This window comes from Quercus suber, unplaced genomic scaffold (genome assembly GCF_002906115.3).
Source record: "Quercus suber isolate HL8 unplaced genomic scaffold, Cork oak 2.0 scaffold_129, whole genome shotgun sequence".
Lineage (NCBI taxonomy): Eukaryota > Viridiplantae > Streptophyta > Magnoliopsida > Fagales > Fagaceae > Quercus > Quercus suber.
Window position 1 is genome coordinate 1165212 of NW_027069592.1, and position 16535 is coordinate 1181746.

The window sequence follows — 16535 nt, forward strand, 5'->3', positions numbered from 1 at the left end:
CAACTCATGTGGCTGGATTGAATTGCTATGTTAGTCTCTAATCAACCACAAAAGAATCTCACCAAATCAGATTATTAGTAGCCCAATAAGACAATGATTGAAAAGGGTTGTCTAGAAGCCATATAAAATTTCCATTTTGTGTTAAATGAGCCATGTATGTAAATGAGCCACGTTTGTGGCCATGTATGTAAATGTGCCATGTATGTTTGTGTGTGTATATATGTATGGAAGCATATATGATATAATCATTTTTTTGGATAGTCATATATGATATAATTGTAAGGTTGAATTTAATCAACCATTTAATTGGCTTTATTCCGTGACCAATTTGCTTGTAATTTAGCACTTAGCAACCCTGTATTTAGGTGGGAAAATTGTAAGGGTAGTGTGTGAGAAGATGTGAAGAAAAGTTCAAGAGTGTGCAAGAAAAACAGAGGCTCGCGGCTAGGGCTCACGGGTGGATCGCGACTGGCAAGCCGCGAAAGGCTGGCACGTGAGAGGCACATTGGGAAGTTGAAGGGTCGCATCAGCTGTCACGCTACAGGACAAAAGTTCCAGACTGGCTAGGCCATTACGTCGCGACTTGAACTCGTGACTTGAACAAGCCGCGAGACCAAGTCGCCAACTTGCCCTATTTGGCAAAAACTGACGTTTTGCATTCCCTTCTCACCCTACTATATATACACCCTTATACCCATCATATTGAGAGAGTTTCCAGAGAGAATTTTGTGAGAGAAAACCCTAGAGACAAACAAGATTGCCTCAATCCCAATCTTCATCTAAAGAGACTCTACAAATTTCTCTACTCTCTTCCTCTCCATTGTCATACCCTTGAGAGGTCATTTACCAAACCCTTATCTCACCACACCCACGTCTGTGAGAAGGTCCATTTGGTGCTTTGGGAAGCAGTTTGGAAAGGAATCAATATATATTGGTTGATGCTATGGTCAAGTAGTGGAATCCGGCAAGCTAAAGAAGAAATAGGTTCGGCGTAACCTCGTTGGAGCAAGAAGTTTGGAGGGCTTAGGTACTTGGGTAGATTAGGCTTGGAGGGCATAACCTCGTTCTGCTGTTCATGTATCCCAACTATATTCTTTAGTGGATTTTATCACCGCTTGGAGGGCGGCGGAGAGGTTTTACGCCGAGGACTTTGGTTTCCTCTTCGATAACACATCGTGTGTTGTCCGTGTGTTTGCATCTCTCTTTCCTTTATCTTTGCCTTATATTTACTGATGTGGATGTGTTTATATTTGGCTTAGATTGTTTTATCAATTCTGTTATAAGCTTGTTATCATATTCCGCACATTAATTGTTTGATATAAAGCTTGAATTGGTATTTTGTATCTGGGAGTCTAAACGTTCAAGGGTGTTTCATACCCATATTGAACTTTCAATTGGTATCAGAGCAGGTACACTTGTTGTGGTTTTAATACCTAAGTGTGATTCTTGACTCCTTGTTGAGATGGATAGGTCTCAATCTCTCACTGCTCCACCATTTTTTGTTGGTAATAACTATGCTTTTTGGAAAGTCCGAATGAGAGCATTTTTATGCTCTATAGAAGATACCATTTGGGATGCGGTTGAAATAGGTTGGACTAAACCAGAGGCTCCTAAGGCCAACTGGGATAAGGCAGCTCTTGCACCAGCCAATGCAAATAGTAAAGTTTTAAATGCTATTTTCTGTGCTATGTCTCCTGATGAATTCCACAGGATATCTCACGTGACAGTGGCCAAGGAAGCTTGGGAAATTTTGGAGACAACTTACGAAGGGACTAAGAAGGTGAAGGACACAAAACTTCAAATGCTTACCACCAAATTTGAAGAGCTCAAGATGGGTGAAGATGAATCGTTTGATTCATTCTATGGGAAGCTCAACGAAATTGTCATTGCTAAACTCAATCTTGGTGAGAAGATTGAAGATACCAAGGTGGTGAGAAAAATTTTAAGGTCCTTGCCTGAAAGTTTTAGAGCAAAAGTCACAGCCATAGAGGAGAGTAAAGACTTGGATGAGATCAAAATTCAAGAGCTGATTGGGTCTCTCTAAACATATGAACTGGGATTGCCTTCACACAAGATGAGTAAATCATTTGCTCTCAAAACCATCACCGAAAGAATGGATGATCCCTCCGAAGGAGATGGAGTGGACAAGGAAGTGGCATATCTTGTAAAGAACTTCCGAAAATTTCTGAAGATGAAGGGTAGTGGGAAACCATTTAATAGAGGGAAATTTTCATCTTCAAGAGGTGATAAGAAAGAGTATATGAGGAAAGAAGGAAAGGAGTCTCAATCTCCTTCGAACATTGTGTGCTTTGAGTGCAATGGACATGAACACTTCAAAAAAGAATGTCCAAATTATTTGAAGTCAAAAGGAAAGGTTTATGTCACTACTTTAAGTGACTCGGACTCATCAAAATCTGACTCTGAAGAAAGCTGTGACGGAGAAGGAAATTACTCAGCATTCATGACCATTGCACATGTGGGATCTTTAGATGATTTGAGTACTCTTGTGAATGAGCTGGGTGATTGTTCTGATGAGGAGCCCATTGGGATTGTTGAAGAATCAGAAGGAGAAGAAGAAGAAGACACATCCAACCTTCAAAAGAAGTACGCAATACTTCTTGAGAAATCAGGAGAGTATACAAAGGTGGCAAAGGCAGCCGTGAAGAAAATGAAGAGAGCTGAGGAAGATTTCAAAAGCCTGCTGATTAGATATAAGGAGGCAAAGTGTGAGATTGAAGACTTAATGGTGAGCTATCAGAAGCTTACACGAAGGTGAGGTATCTCGAGCAAGAGGTAGTACAAGCTCATGCCAAGGTAGATAGGGTCTTCTCCAGGAAGTTAGATGAAGTTATTTCATCTCAGAAACATGCCTCAGACAAGTCCGGGTTGGGATATACCGAAGGGAGCAGCTCATCAGCCAAAGTCACCAAGGAAGTAACGTTTGTGAAAAATAAAGAGACGACTGTTGATAAGTCTACTCCAGAGATAGTTGAGGATGAAAAGAAAAAGAATGTGGCTAATCAACGGATGTTTTACAAATCCCGAAATCAATCTGAAATCAGATTTGGAGTTAGAGGAAGATCTCTTCCAAGATAGCAGCAAGGTCCTAGAATAAACTATATTTGTCACTATTGCGGTTTGCAAGGACACACTAGATCAAACTGTTAAAAGCTAAGAGCAGACAACAATGCGAGTGTACCTCGGTCCCGAGGAAGAAGAAACGATTTGAGGTCTTGGGGTGGTGAGCAATCAAGGAACCAAAACCGTGATTCCGGAATGACGGACGTGATGAAAATGATTGGTGCCTTCACCACTTGCTTGGAGAGCTTCAACAGGAGGTTTAAAAGTCCTAACTCTCGTACCCGATCCGTCAAGGATATCACCCCAAACGCACGTGACGTGTGGGTGACAAAGGGTACTCATGCATAAGCATTATAATATGTCCATGCATCAATTCTTCCTATGCTTTGTGGATATGATTAGTTATTTGCGCTGTGTTTTTGAGTATTTGTTTAATTTGTGGTTTGTTTGTGTTCAAAATGCTTTTTCATTTTTCTTGTTTTTGATCATTCTTCTACTGTTTTTGTGTCAAAAATCCAAAAACACATAAAAATTTGAAAATCTAAAAAGTTTGATCACTTTGTTGAGTTTTGTCTCAAAGCAAGTTTTGCCTTGTACCTTTGTACTAATGGCTTTGTACATTTAACGAGCTTAGCTTGTCTCTCTTGCACTCATATCATTGTGGAAGAAATTCTGAAATCTATATGATTGTTATAAATAGATCTTTAACCTTGTCATGAATGATTAGTGAATGGTTTTGTTGATCTTGAGACATGCATAGACTCATGCCTATATATCTTCCTACCTTTTATTTTTATGTTTTAAAAGAGCTCTCTAAATATAAATCTCAAAATGAAAAGAGATATAGAGCTGCAAAAGCCTATCGCACATACTAGTATTTGATTAGGAAAAAGGGAAAGCGACCATAATAAAATGTATGATGCTCAAAAAGCCAAAGGCTAACTCATAAATTGAAATATAAAAAATTTCAGGCATCTATCTTACAATGAGAGTTTCTTTGCTCAAAAATGGCAAATGATATTCTAAATATGGAGCCAAATGAAAAGTTTCAAAGATTTGTTATCAAGTTCTTGTGGGAGGTCATATATGCATGCTTCTATAATTGAGATAGGTCACATTATCCAGTGCTAGTTGTGTATGCCTTGATTGAATTGATCATTGAAGCTTCACATTGGACTAAGGACCATCTCATTTTTGATATCCACACACAACACATAAGTCTATGTTCAATGAATGCCATATTCATTTGTGTGATTGTACTTAATTAAATGTGTTTTCACATGCTCAATCTTTGTTGGTCAAACACAAAAAGATTTTTGAGTGTTTTGTTTTGTTTTTGGAAAGTACTTTGCTTTTACAAAAATGTGAAATTTTTACAAAAACAGTGTTGCCCTGTTTTGGCGACTAAGTCGTGGGTTAGCACAGTCGCAAGCCCCAGTCGCGAGCTCAATCAGAGATTTTCGCGACTTACTGGCGAGTCAGCACTCTAGTCGCGAAAAAGACTTAGAAAATTTTTGAAAATTTTGAGTTTTGCTCTTTTCGCGGCTCATTTTGGCGGCTTGTTCGCGGGTGGAATGTCCAATCGCGAGGGTTACTCAGAGATTTTCGCGGCTTAGTTCGCGACTCCTTCGCGGCTAAACCTTCCAGTCGCGAAAAACACTTGGAAGATTTTTCTAGAATCTTACCTTCACAGTGATTCGCAGCTTGCCCTGGCGACTTACTGGCGACTTGGTTAAGTCGTGAAAAACGCGTGTTTTGCATTTTTGAAGACAGTTTTTAAATTGCTTTTCAGTTTTCCCTCGATTTTCAGTGACTGTTCATTATCTTCTTCACACTCTCTCTCAAACAGTTCATTCCTCACTGGAAAAATCTTGTATCTCTGCATCATTTCTGCATAAAACTCCAAGACTAAGGTATGGGTTTTCTTTCCCTCATTTCATTCTTACTATGTTATCCATTACCTTCTTGTGTTGAACTTTGCACATGTGCTATGCGATATACTGTGTTCATATATAAGTTTGCCTAAAATGGTGATTTTGTTTGTTTGAGGTTATTTTCTTTTGTTGCTGAGTTTATTTTATATCTTGTTTGTACTCCAGCATGTTTGTCTCTAGTCTGAGCATTGTTCATTTGATAGAGTTTCTCATTCTCTTTAAACATATGGGTTTGAGATCTATGTGGTACTCTCTGTATGTGGTCGTGGGTCATTTCTCTATGGTTCTGTGGTCGTGGGTCATTTGTCTATGGTTCTGTGGTCTTTATAGTTTTTGTGTTTATGTGTGGAGTGTGTTTCATTTTAGCCATCTGGTATCTTGTTGTTGATTTGATTCTTGTGTTTGTGATTGAAGTGAAATTTTTCTCACATTCTTAACTGAATCTAATCAAGTTGTTGTTGATTCCCTGTGGTATTGCATTTGGTACTTTTCTGTGTGTTTGCTATCTTACAGATGTCTCGACAATCCTCGAAAGGAAAAGAGGTGATGTCAGAAGAAGAAATTGTGCCTGTTGCAAAAAGAACACGGTCCTCCTCACAGCCATCCACTGAACTCAATATTGAGTTATTCAGATCTCCTCAGCACCAAGATGCCTACTTCAACATTTTTGACCGGGGAATTCCTATAGTGGAACGGGAGGTCAGATTTGACACTTTGGACACAACTTTTGTCCCTCGGATCTTCGAGACAAAAGATTAGGCAGCTTTATTCGGACATTTTGTTGATCCGATGATTGAACTTGTGAAGGAATGTCTCGCCAACACAGTTGATCTTGAGACTGAACTACATTGTTTGGTAAGAGGAACAGAGTTCATCATTAATCCAGACACCATAGCTGAACTTCTCAAAATCACACGACCTGCGGATGCTGACCTTACTCCGTATGATGATCGTACTCCAGCGATTCAGGACATTCTTCAAATTCTTGGTCCTGACCATGACATTTCCAGCATAGGCACATTAATTATTACTTCCAAGTTTTCACCTGAGTTGACTACATTAAAGCTAATTATGTTTTCAAACCTCTATCCGTTGACCAACACAGTGTATATAAATCTTGGAAGGGCTCAATTTCTATGTGATCTCATCACTGGCACCACCATTGACATCTGTGCCCATATTTATCACATCATAAGAAAGACAGCAACCAGAACAGTAGCACGAGGGTGCCTTCCATTCTGTAGTCTTATTATGAACTTCGTTCTATGTGAAGGTGTTACTCCTCCCTCAATTGGAAACGTGATTGCTCGTCCTCGACCAATCTCTATGTTCACTCTACAGGCCAGCAAGAGTCATTCATCCAAAGCTCCAAAGAGTGCACATCTATTTTCTCCTACTTCCTCTACTTTTGAGCAACCGGGCACTACACAACCACAGTCTGCCCCTCAGCCTGACAAGTTGCAAATGCTCTTTGATAACCTTCACAAACGTCTTACGGAAATGGAAAAGACCCTCAGAGATGGCTAGAAAGAGCAGTCGGAGAGATTGGTTGCCATGCAGGACCAGATTGATGTGGTAGCAGCTCAAGTTGATGGCATTTTCACAAAACTGAAACAGTGACCCTTTGGCCATTCCGGTCAAAAAGGGGGAGAATCTTTGAGGGTAGCTCTTGAGGGGGAGTGCTCGTTTTGAGGGGGAGATTTCTTCATCATTTTTTTAAAGTTTTTTTTGTATATAATACCTTGATAATTCAAAATACTGTGGTGGTAGTTGTTTATTTCAACACTTATATAGTATGATGTTATTCAGCCTTAAGCACTGTTTGTTTGTTGATTTGTACCCATTGATGCTTTTGTAAGTTTTGAGGGTTGTTTCTTGTTCTTATGCACTGTTTGTAGGCTTGTATGGTTTGTGCCATGTATTTGCAAAAACTTTGCATATGCAGCCTTTGTGCTTTGTGTTTTGGTACTTGTTAATGCCTTGCATTATCTTAAGTACAACACTCTTGTGCCCGTGTAGGATTGTTCCTAGATGCAAATATGTTTGTATGCATTGGTTGAGTGTTGGACTTGCAAATGATACTCTTCAATTGAGTTTATCATTTTTGCATGTCCGGATGTTCATTCCTTGTGTGAATGAACATAGTAATCACTTTTGCTTAAGTGACTACTGGTGTTGATCTTGCCATGAATTATTGCTATTATGCTTATGTTCATATTTGCTTGATCATGCTTATTTTGTTCCATATGCATATTAAGTTTTCTGCATACAATGATATTGCTATGTTATTGTGTTTCAGGAGTTACTTATTCATATGTTCAAGAGCTTTACAGAATCTAGAGTTAGGTGTGAGTGAGTTTTCCAACTGTTCTCAACTCACGTTTAAGTCTAGAGTCTGTTGTAGGGTTTTGTCACAGAATAGCTAAAGGGGGAGATTGTAAGATTAAATTTAATCAACCATTTAATTGGTTTTATTCCATGACCAATTTGCTTGTAATTTAGCACTTAGCAACCCTGTATTTAGGTGGGAAAATTGTAAGGGTAGTGTGTGAGAAGATATGAAGAAAAGCTCAAGAGTGTGCAAGAAAAACAGAGGCTCGCGGCTAGGGCTCGTGGGTGGATCACGACTGGCAAGCCGCGAAAGGCTGGCACGTTAGAGGCACACTGGGAAGCTGAAGGGTCGCGCCAGCTGTCACGCTATAGGACAAAAGTTCCAGACTGGCCAGGCCGTTACGTCGCGACTTGAACTCGCGACTTGGACAAGCCGCGAGACCAAGTCGCCAACTTGCCCTGTTTGGCAAAAACTGACGTTTTGCATTCCCTTCTCACCCTACTATATGTACACCTTTATATCCATCATATTGAGAGAGCTTCCAGAGAGAATTTTGTGAGAGAAAACCCTAGAGACAAACAAGATTGCCTTAACCCCAATCTTCATCTAAAGAGACTCTACAAATTCCTCTACGTTACAGGACAAAAGTTCCAGACTGGCTAGGCCGTTACGTCGCGACTTGAACTCGCGACTTGGACAAGCCGCGAGACCAAGTCGCCAACTTGCCCTGTTTGGCAAAAACTGACGTTTTGCATTCCCTTCTCACCCTACTATATATACACCCTTATATTCATCATATTGAGAGAGCTTCCAGAGAGAATTTTGTGAGAGAAAACCCTAGAGACAAACAAGATTGCCTCAACCCCAATCTTCATCTAAAGAGACTCTACAAATTCCTCTACTCTTTTCCTCTCCATTGTCATACCCTTGAGAGGCCATTTGCCAAACCCTTATCTCACCACACCTACGTCTGTGAGAAGGTCCATTTGGTGCTTTGGGAAGTAGTTTGGAAAGGAACCAATATACATTGGTTGATGCTATGGTCAAGTAGCGGAATCCGGCAAGCTAAAGAAGAAATAGGTTCGGCGTAACCTCGTTGGAGCAAGAAGCTTGGAGGGCTTAGGTACTTGGGAAGATTAGGCTTGGAGGGTCTTCTGCTGTTCATGTATCCCAACTATATTCTTTAGTGGATTTTATCATTGCTTGGAGGGCGGCGGAGAGGTTTTACATCGAGGACTTCGGTTTCCTCTTCGATAACACATCGAGTGTTGTCCGTGTGTTTGCATCTCTCTTTCCTTTATCTTTGCCTTATATTTACTGCTGAGGATGTGTTTATATTTGACTTAGATTGTTTTATCAATTCTGTTATAAGCTTGTTATCATATTCCGCACATTAATTGTTTGATATAAAGCTTGAATTGGTATTTTGTATCTGGGGGTCCAAACGTTCAAGGGTGTTTCATACCCATATTGAACTTTCAATAATCATATAAGTATTTTCCCGCGTACTCAAATCTTTCTCATATAGGATATGCTTGAACTGCACCCAACTTAAATACCGCACTATTTTGTCTCCTAGGTAATGCGTAAATATCTGTGTATGAAATGGATCCAAACCTTCCCAAAATATATAATTGTTCTAAGATGGAACCCCAATGAAGTCTAGCTAGCTTTGATTGCATCTTGACCCAACAATGGGGACAAAATGGTACTTGTTAGCTTTATTTCCTTTCAATGGAGAACTTAAGGACTAATAAAAGTTGTTCCTAGTAGTGGAATCCGTATAATATCATAATTAAAGCTGATACATTTTTTTTTTTGACAAATATGATTGGTTTTGATTTGCTCTTGATAATTACTCTTTATCATCATATATATATATATATATATAATTAGTTTTTAGTGTAGACAGAATTCAAATTTCAAATCTTTTATTTGATGAAAAAAGTTAATTTTATCAATTAAGTTAACTAAAATCCACAAAAATTGATACTTAATATATGTAAAAGCATGAGTAGCTTTTTCATTGCAAATCTTCAGCTAGCCTAGTTATTCACCAACTCTATCACAAATAGCTCCTTCTTCCATATTGGAATCTCGAGGATACGATTTGAGCCATGGCTTGTTGGTACCAACTTTTCCCAGTGTGGGCTTAAGGTAGAACTAGCACAGGTTTAGGAAGGTTTCTGGTCAAATTAGTTGTTTGCAAATCCAATATCTTGGTCAGAGAGCTAATTCAAAAAATGAAACTTTGGAAGCATTCTTGAAATAACTAGCAGTGAAGATGTATATGTTTCCATTAGAAAAAAATTGGCAATTGCTATTTTTGAGCAAAAAAAGCAGCATTTTGCCCTCTTTCCCAAACTAATTAAAGAAATGCTCCCCTTTTTGTAACTCGATAATACAATGGGCAAGTTATATAAATAACTCGATTATTAGATAATCGAGTTAACTTCAGCTTTATGCCACGCTGTCAAAGCAGACGTGGCCTTTTCGATTAAAAAAATGGTTGTTTATAAACACATAACTCGGTAAGTATAAAATCGAGTTTGCTTTACATTTTCAAACCCAACGTCTCACAATGCCTGTATACTCTTTGCTTGTTCGTGTCCCTCGCTCTTTGCCATTACTCTCAAAGGGTACACTCTCCCTCGCTCTCTATGATCACATTTCCTTAGTCTCCTCCACCCTCCATCAGTCTCCTTCAGCCTTTTTCGATCAGTCGCTGTTGCCGGTACCGTGGTGCTCTGCCGTACCCTTTTCAAACCCTCACTGTAACCGCCGCCGTTGATTACAGGTACGTTGCTCTGCCGTTGATGACTGTTTTGTCTGTGATGCATTTGTTTTGTAGGAAATGGATGATTATCAGAGGGGGATCTCGCATTATCAAAATCTTCAATTTTTTTCATTTGTTTTTATGGGTATGACTGAGGTTCAGATTTTGCCTAGGGGAAGAAAAGATGATAATAAGTGCAAGTTAAATTTTTTAGTATTTGAAAATGGTTTGTTTGTTTGTTTGAAAAAGTTCTGTTTGATATTGCCAAAACAAATGGCTATTGTGGAAGGAGCAAAATAGCTGTATTTTTGAAGATACAAACTGATTAAAGACTCGGTTGGAATCATTATTGATTAGAACTTTGGTTGATTGGTCTCGTGCCTAGGGTGCTTACAAATAGCAATGACTGTTGTAGATTTCCCATAATCACTTAGCTTTGTGCATAATTTTTTTAGGTTATGGTGTGCTTATCATCATGAACATTAAGGAACCTGTTCTATCAATAAAATTTATTTATTAATATATGAAAGTATATTTAAAAAAAGATTTTCCATTTCTACGATAGGTGTGGTCATTGAACTTCATGTTGATATCGTTTCATGATTTCATTTATTGTAGAATTTCTATTTGCTGCAAACAGTATGAGTGTATGCACTGACATTGAAAATAGAGAATATATTGCTGCTTTCATTAGAGTTCGAGCCATGGCATGAATTTCATGATTTCCATTTTGTGAAGTTTCTTATATTAATCTATGCATTGACATTGAAAATATAGACTAAATGCACATCAAAGATTGTAACTTTTGTTTTATGATTATTAATATTCAATTGTTTATATTAATCTTCCATGTTTTTCATTCGTTTTATGATTATCAGAGGGGGATTAATCTATTTTTGTCTTTCATTCTCTCTAAGAATGTGTGAGTTATAATATGTTGACTGTTACTTCAATCTATCTTTGTTTTTTCATTTGTTTTATGTTGATTGTGAATCATATACTTTTTATCTTGTTGTTAAATGCTGGTTCTGAAATCTTCCATCATTCATTAGAATCTTGAACAAATGATAAAATCTCTTTTAAAATAGGAAGACAATTTGGTGAGAAGATGTCTCAATGAATTTATTTTATTTTTTTGTACCCTTTTGTTTGGTACCTTTTTGTTAGTTTCTGTTAATGCTAATTGAATTGCTTCTGTATTAATTCACCAGTGTTCTCACCCATAGATTAGGATTAATCTTTCAAGTATGCTTTCTTTATTGCTAAAACCAAACAATTTTCATGCTTTGTTTAGTGTTTTGGAATTCTGTACCAACTTGTTTTATGTTCCTTTTATGGAGAGAGAGAGCGAGAGAGAGGCATAGAAGGATATTTTGAATGCCAAGAGTTGTCCATGCAGAGTCCTTTTTGTAATTTGTAGTTTGTACTAGAAACTTATAGTTTGAACAAAATCTAGTGAAGTATACACATCTAGTATACTTCACTGGATTTTGTTGTACTTGGTTTTTTATTTGATGAAATTTAAGCCTCATGATCTAATGTAGAATCCTGACCATTGCTTATAGCTAATATTGGACCTGGGTATAGTTTGGAGTCTGATAGAGTCATACTCATATAAATGGATCTAGAACCAACTCCTAAAATTAACTGACCAAGCAGGAAATTGACTAGAATTAGCTCCTGAAATGTTGATAATAGACCTAAGAAGCAGGGAAATGCGTTGACTGAGTCATGGTATGCTTACATATCTAGTGAGTAGAAATGTAGAATAATTAATGGTAGGGATCTTAGTGGTCCATTGCTCAGACATTGAACAGCTAGGTATCAATCAAGTTTCTAGCGCATTAATTAGTCATTTGTTTGTTTGTTTGTTTGTTTGTTTGTTTATTTATTTATTTTTTTTTTTACTTCAGTTACAGATAATAGAAAAAAAAAGTGTTTTTATGTAAAATGATGGCAAGTTCTTATTTATTTAAGCTTTATTCTGATTGCTTTTGGGTTGCATGTTAAGTGAGGGCTAGAAGTGATGTTGACAATCTTGTTGGGGTCATAATATGCCTTACTGTATCAATGCTTTTAATTTGTATTAATTGTGGTTTACTTTTCAGATAATTTCTAACAATCTATTTGATGCCATGTCAAATATGCAGGCACTAGATAGAGTGCGGCCTGGACCTGATGAGCTGACCCAGTTGACCCAGCAGCCAGATCATCGGTCAACTCTGCTTTGGAGGCACGCCGATGATGAGGTATGTAGTTGTATTATTAATTCATGTCCGTTTTATAATCACCTCATGTGCACTACCTAACACAATGCTCGTCCGTGTGCAGGTGGTGCCTGGCATGATAAAGGTTCGATGCCATAAATGTGCATTATCGCAGGGTGGGCTAGACCCACGTATCATGCAATACATAGATGCAGCAGGTTTGACCGGGTTATTCAAGGTTCTTGATATGGAGGTCGACCATGCCTTGATCACGGCGTTGGTCGAGCGGTGGCGTCCGGAGACGCACACATTCCACTTACCTTATGGAGAAATGGGTATCACCCTGCAAGATATAGAAGTGATGCTGGGAATTCCGGTGGATGGGTTGCCTGTCACTAGGAGGACAGACTAGTAATGGAACTTGGTGTGCTGGGATTTGTTGGGCCATGAACCTCCACCTGTGATACCGAACTCAAACAAGTCTACCCTTACTGGGGCGAGGATAAAATACAAGTGGCTTGATGAACAGTTTGCTGCTCCCTCGGCTGCGGATGCTGGTGACGAAGTTGTACAGCAACATGCCTGCTACCACCTACTTGTACGGATTGGGGCCCTGTTGTTCATGGACAAGTCGGCGGACCCGGTCTTATTGTTTCCTCTGCAGTTCTTCAACCCAATCAGCGGTGCGAGACAGTACAGCTGGGGTAGTGCAGCATTGGCCTGGCTCTACAGGCATCTTTGTCGTGCATCGAAGAAGGATGTAATGTAGATTGGAGGAGCACTCTTGTTGGTGCAGCTATGGGCCTATTCAAGGTTCCCACGAATATGCCCTATTACAAGGCCGCCTCTACCGCCAGTGCACTTAGGGCCCCTTGCCATTAGGTTCGTTCATTGAATTCTCGTTATTCAAGCTAAGTGGCTCTTACGAATAATTATTTATATGTAATAGTATATTAGATTTTATTTGTTTGTTTGATATAATTAAAAATATGTCAAACTAACTAACAAACAAAAGAAACTTATCAATGCAACGTATATGAATGTGAAATATAAAGCAAAGTTTGTTAAATGTAAAGTAAGGTTCAGTAACGAGCATTTGTCGAAACCCAATGTTTGGTAGGTGGAGCGGGCCAAAGAGCATCGCAGAGCATGCCACACACGTCCTTGCTGCATACTGGACGTTGCTGGCTACATTACGGGCAGAGCAGGTATTTGGTTAATTTACTAACTCAATTTGAGGTTTTTATTTTCGTTTCCCTCAATTGCATGACCACGTTTTTAATTTGATTTTTGTTTGAATTCTTGGATTGTTGTAGGAATGAGTTGATTTACAAATATTGGTTCCTTTCTGGTTTATTTAGGATATATGCTTGGTATTGATGTTTCGTTAGATTAATTTGAATCATGGTGTTGATTGTCATATGGTGATTCAAGGCTCTTATCCCCGATTCAGGAGTTGTATTGATGCAGAATACTGCTGTAATGTTATGTTAAGAAGCTTAATACTTCAGATTAATATTTATTAGTCGCTAACTTGTGCTATGCTATTAAATATGAGTCAGAAGATTAGTTTAATCACGCACACAATCTTCTCTTTTTCTTCCCCCATTTTCATACACTGCCAACTCTGTCTCAGGCTTGAACTCAATATAAGTTCATTTAGTTTTGTGTTGTGTAGGATTAAATGTGTTTCGTTTCCTATGTTGGGGCTCCTTTCGTTTCCTACAGTAGCAACACTTGATTGATGCAGCCATAATGCTGCACTACCTCATCTACCTCATAATGCTGGAAATTATGAAGGTCAGAATGAAAAGCCTACAAGTATATTAAACACAATTAGACCTATTAGTGGTAATTTGAACTCTAGTAGAATAACCTACTACTAATTTCATGAAATTGAATCCTGGAAGAAATTTTTCTAAACCTACAAATAAGTTTATAAAAAAAATAAAATTAAATAGGGAGCACAATAAAGGAACAAAGAAAAAAAAAAAAAAAAAAACAAAAACAAAAGCAATTTCAAAATTCGAAAAAAATAAAATTAAATAGGGAGCACAATAAAGGAACAAAGAAAAAAAAAAAAAAAAAAACAAAAACAAAAGCAATTTCAAAATTCGAAGGAAAAGTTTCATGTACCTAGCATATGTTCATGTTGTGTTTCCCACATTGGCTCCTGCGTTTGCACATCCTTAAGCTCACTCTAAATTGAAACCCCCAAGCATTCCTAACCAAAAATAATATATTTTTTTTTTTACGAAATTTTTAGTAAAATTGTTAACAAAAGTTGAGTACAACCACCAATCCAAAAGAAGGTTCAAGTTTTGTACTCTTCTTGGCAGTAACATAGATAATTACATGGTTAGATTTAGTATAAGAGATGTTGTCATAGCAATGATGTACCAAAAACTCATTCTTGCATTATGTTCAAGTGATTCAAAGTTCAGTGCTAACTTAAACCAATTACAACAAAACTGAAACCTCACCATAAAACCATAACAGAACCAACCAAAATGGTTGTAACAAACTGAAAACCTTAGTCTCTGATGGAGTCGCTTGGCTTTGAAGGATATGCATATGAACATGGGGTTGAAATTGGAATGTGGATCTCAGTCAACCTAGATCTTTTACTATTTTCTGCAGATCAATGCTAGTCATTGTTTTAATTGCTTGTTGACTTCATTTTGTTAATATTTTGAACGCAATGTTGTTGTTATTTTACGAATAGAAGCAAGAAATTCCATGCTTTCCATATTACATATCACAAACATAATCTTAAATTAGTATGATGTTTCACTATCACAAACATAATCCACTTATGCAAATTGTATGGGAGCTGTACACACATACGTTGGGCTCCCTGCCTGCGTATTTCACCTCCGGGCGGCATATTTGGAGGGTCGAGGTGCCATTGATCTACTTTTGGATAGTGGAGGGGCATCATCCCTAGTGGGTCTTTCGTCAATTTGGGATGAAGCAACCAGTTCCACTTGTCGTGGATACGTCAACTGTCCTTCACAAAATATCCCTCCAGGGTAAATGGGAGAAGAATTGGGAGACAGAACATGATGTCTATATTCAGCAATGGGCCAACCGAGGGCATGAAGTTCGCGTTGCCCCTCTCCTGGACGGTGATGATATGTACCTTCTTCAGTACATGCAGTGGTACAATCGCAGCACAAGGCGGTACATAACACTAGAGTCTGCGTATTGGGAACTCATGGTGAGGCAACAATTTCTTCCCCTTTGTTGAAACCATTGTTCGATTAAATATTTTGAGTAGGTTTATCATGCATGCAAAACTCCACAATAATTATTGTCGTTACAGCTTTATGGAGTTTATCTTTCATTATATTTTAAACTCAAAAAATATTGTCTACATGGAGTTTATCTTTATGGAGTTTTTATCTTTCATTATATTCTACGTCTCTATGGAGTTTATCTTTCATTATATTTTAAGTTCTTCATAAATAAGTGAATTTGTCTTGATCCAATTTGTTTGTGTGAGGAATGGTTAACTGGCAATGGGTTAGGTAGACCACACTGTTGTGAATATAATTACATTCAAATTCTAAAAAGGGTGGGTTGGGTTTTATTCTTTTATTTATATTTTTAGTTTATTTGTTTTTGGTTGGCTGTAATTTCAAATGGACGGTGCAACTCTTTTTAGCAGTAATATTTACACATTTCATGATAGTTTACAGTCACACTAGTTAGCCTTACCTCTAGGACTGAAAGCTATCTAGTGTGATATGATAGATATTACCTGTAAAATTATGATTGGTTACCTTCGAGGTTTTTGTTTTGGTATTTTTATAGTTTTCTGGTGCTGTAGAATCTGTCGGAAATAAATATAGTTTATCATGTTCTATGTTGTTTTCTCTTTCGTAGTGGAATTAGGATTGAATAATGATGCAGACTGGACCCTTACCCACTATATGCTCTCAATGACATAGCAATTAATTTACTGACTTGCATTATCTAAACGATTTTTACCACGCAAAAGTCTACTGCTTCTGTAAGTGTTTGAGAGGTCATCAGTAAACATTCTTTCCTCCAAATTTGGAAAGGCCAATACTTGGCTCAAACCCACAACACTTGGCTTGGACAGAAGGCGCGTTTTTTTGATAAGTAGCGATTTATATTTAGCAATAAGAATTTAAATAAATAAAAATAAAAAAACCGTAGACTTCATTTCACTACCTGAG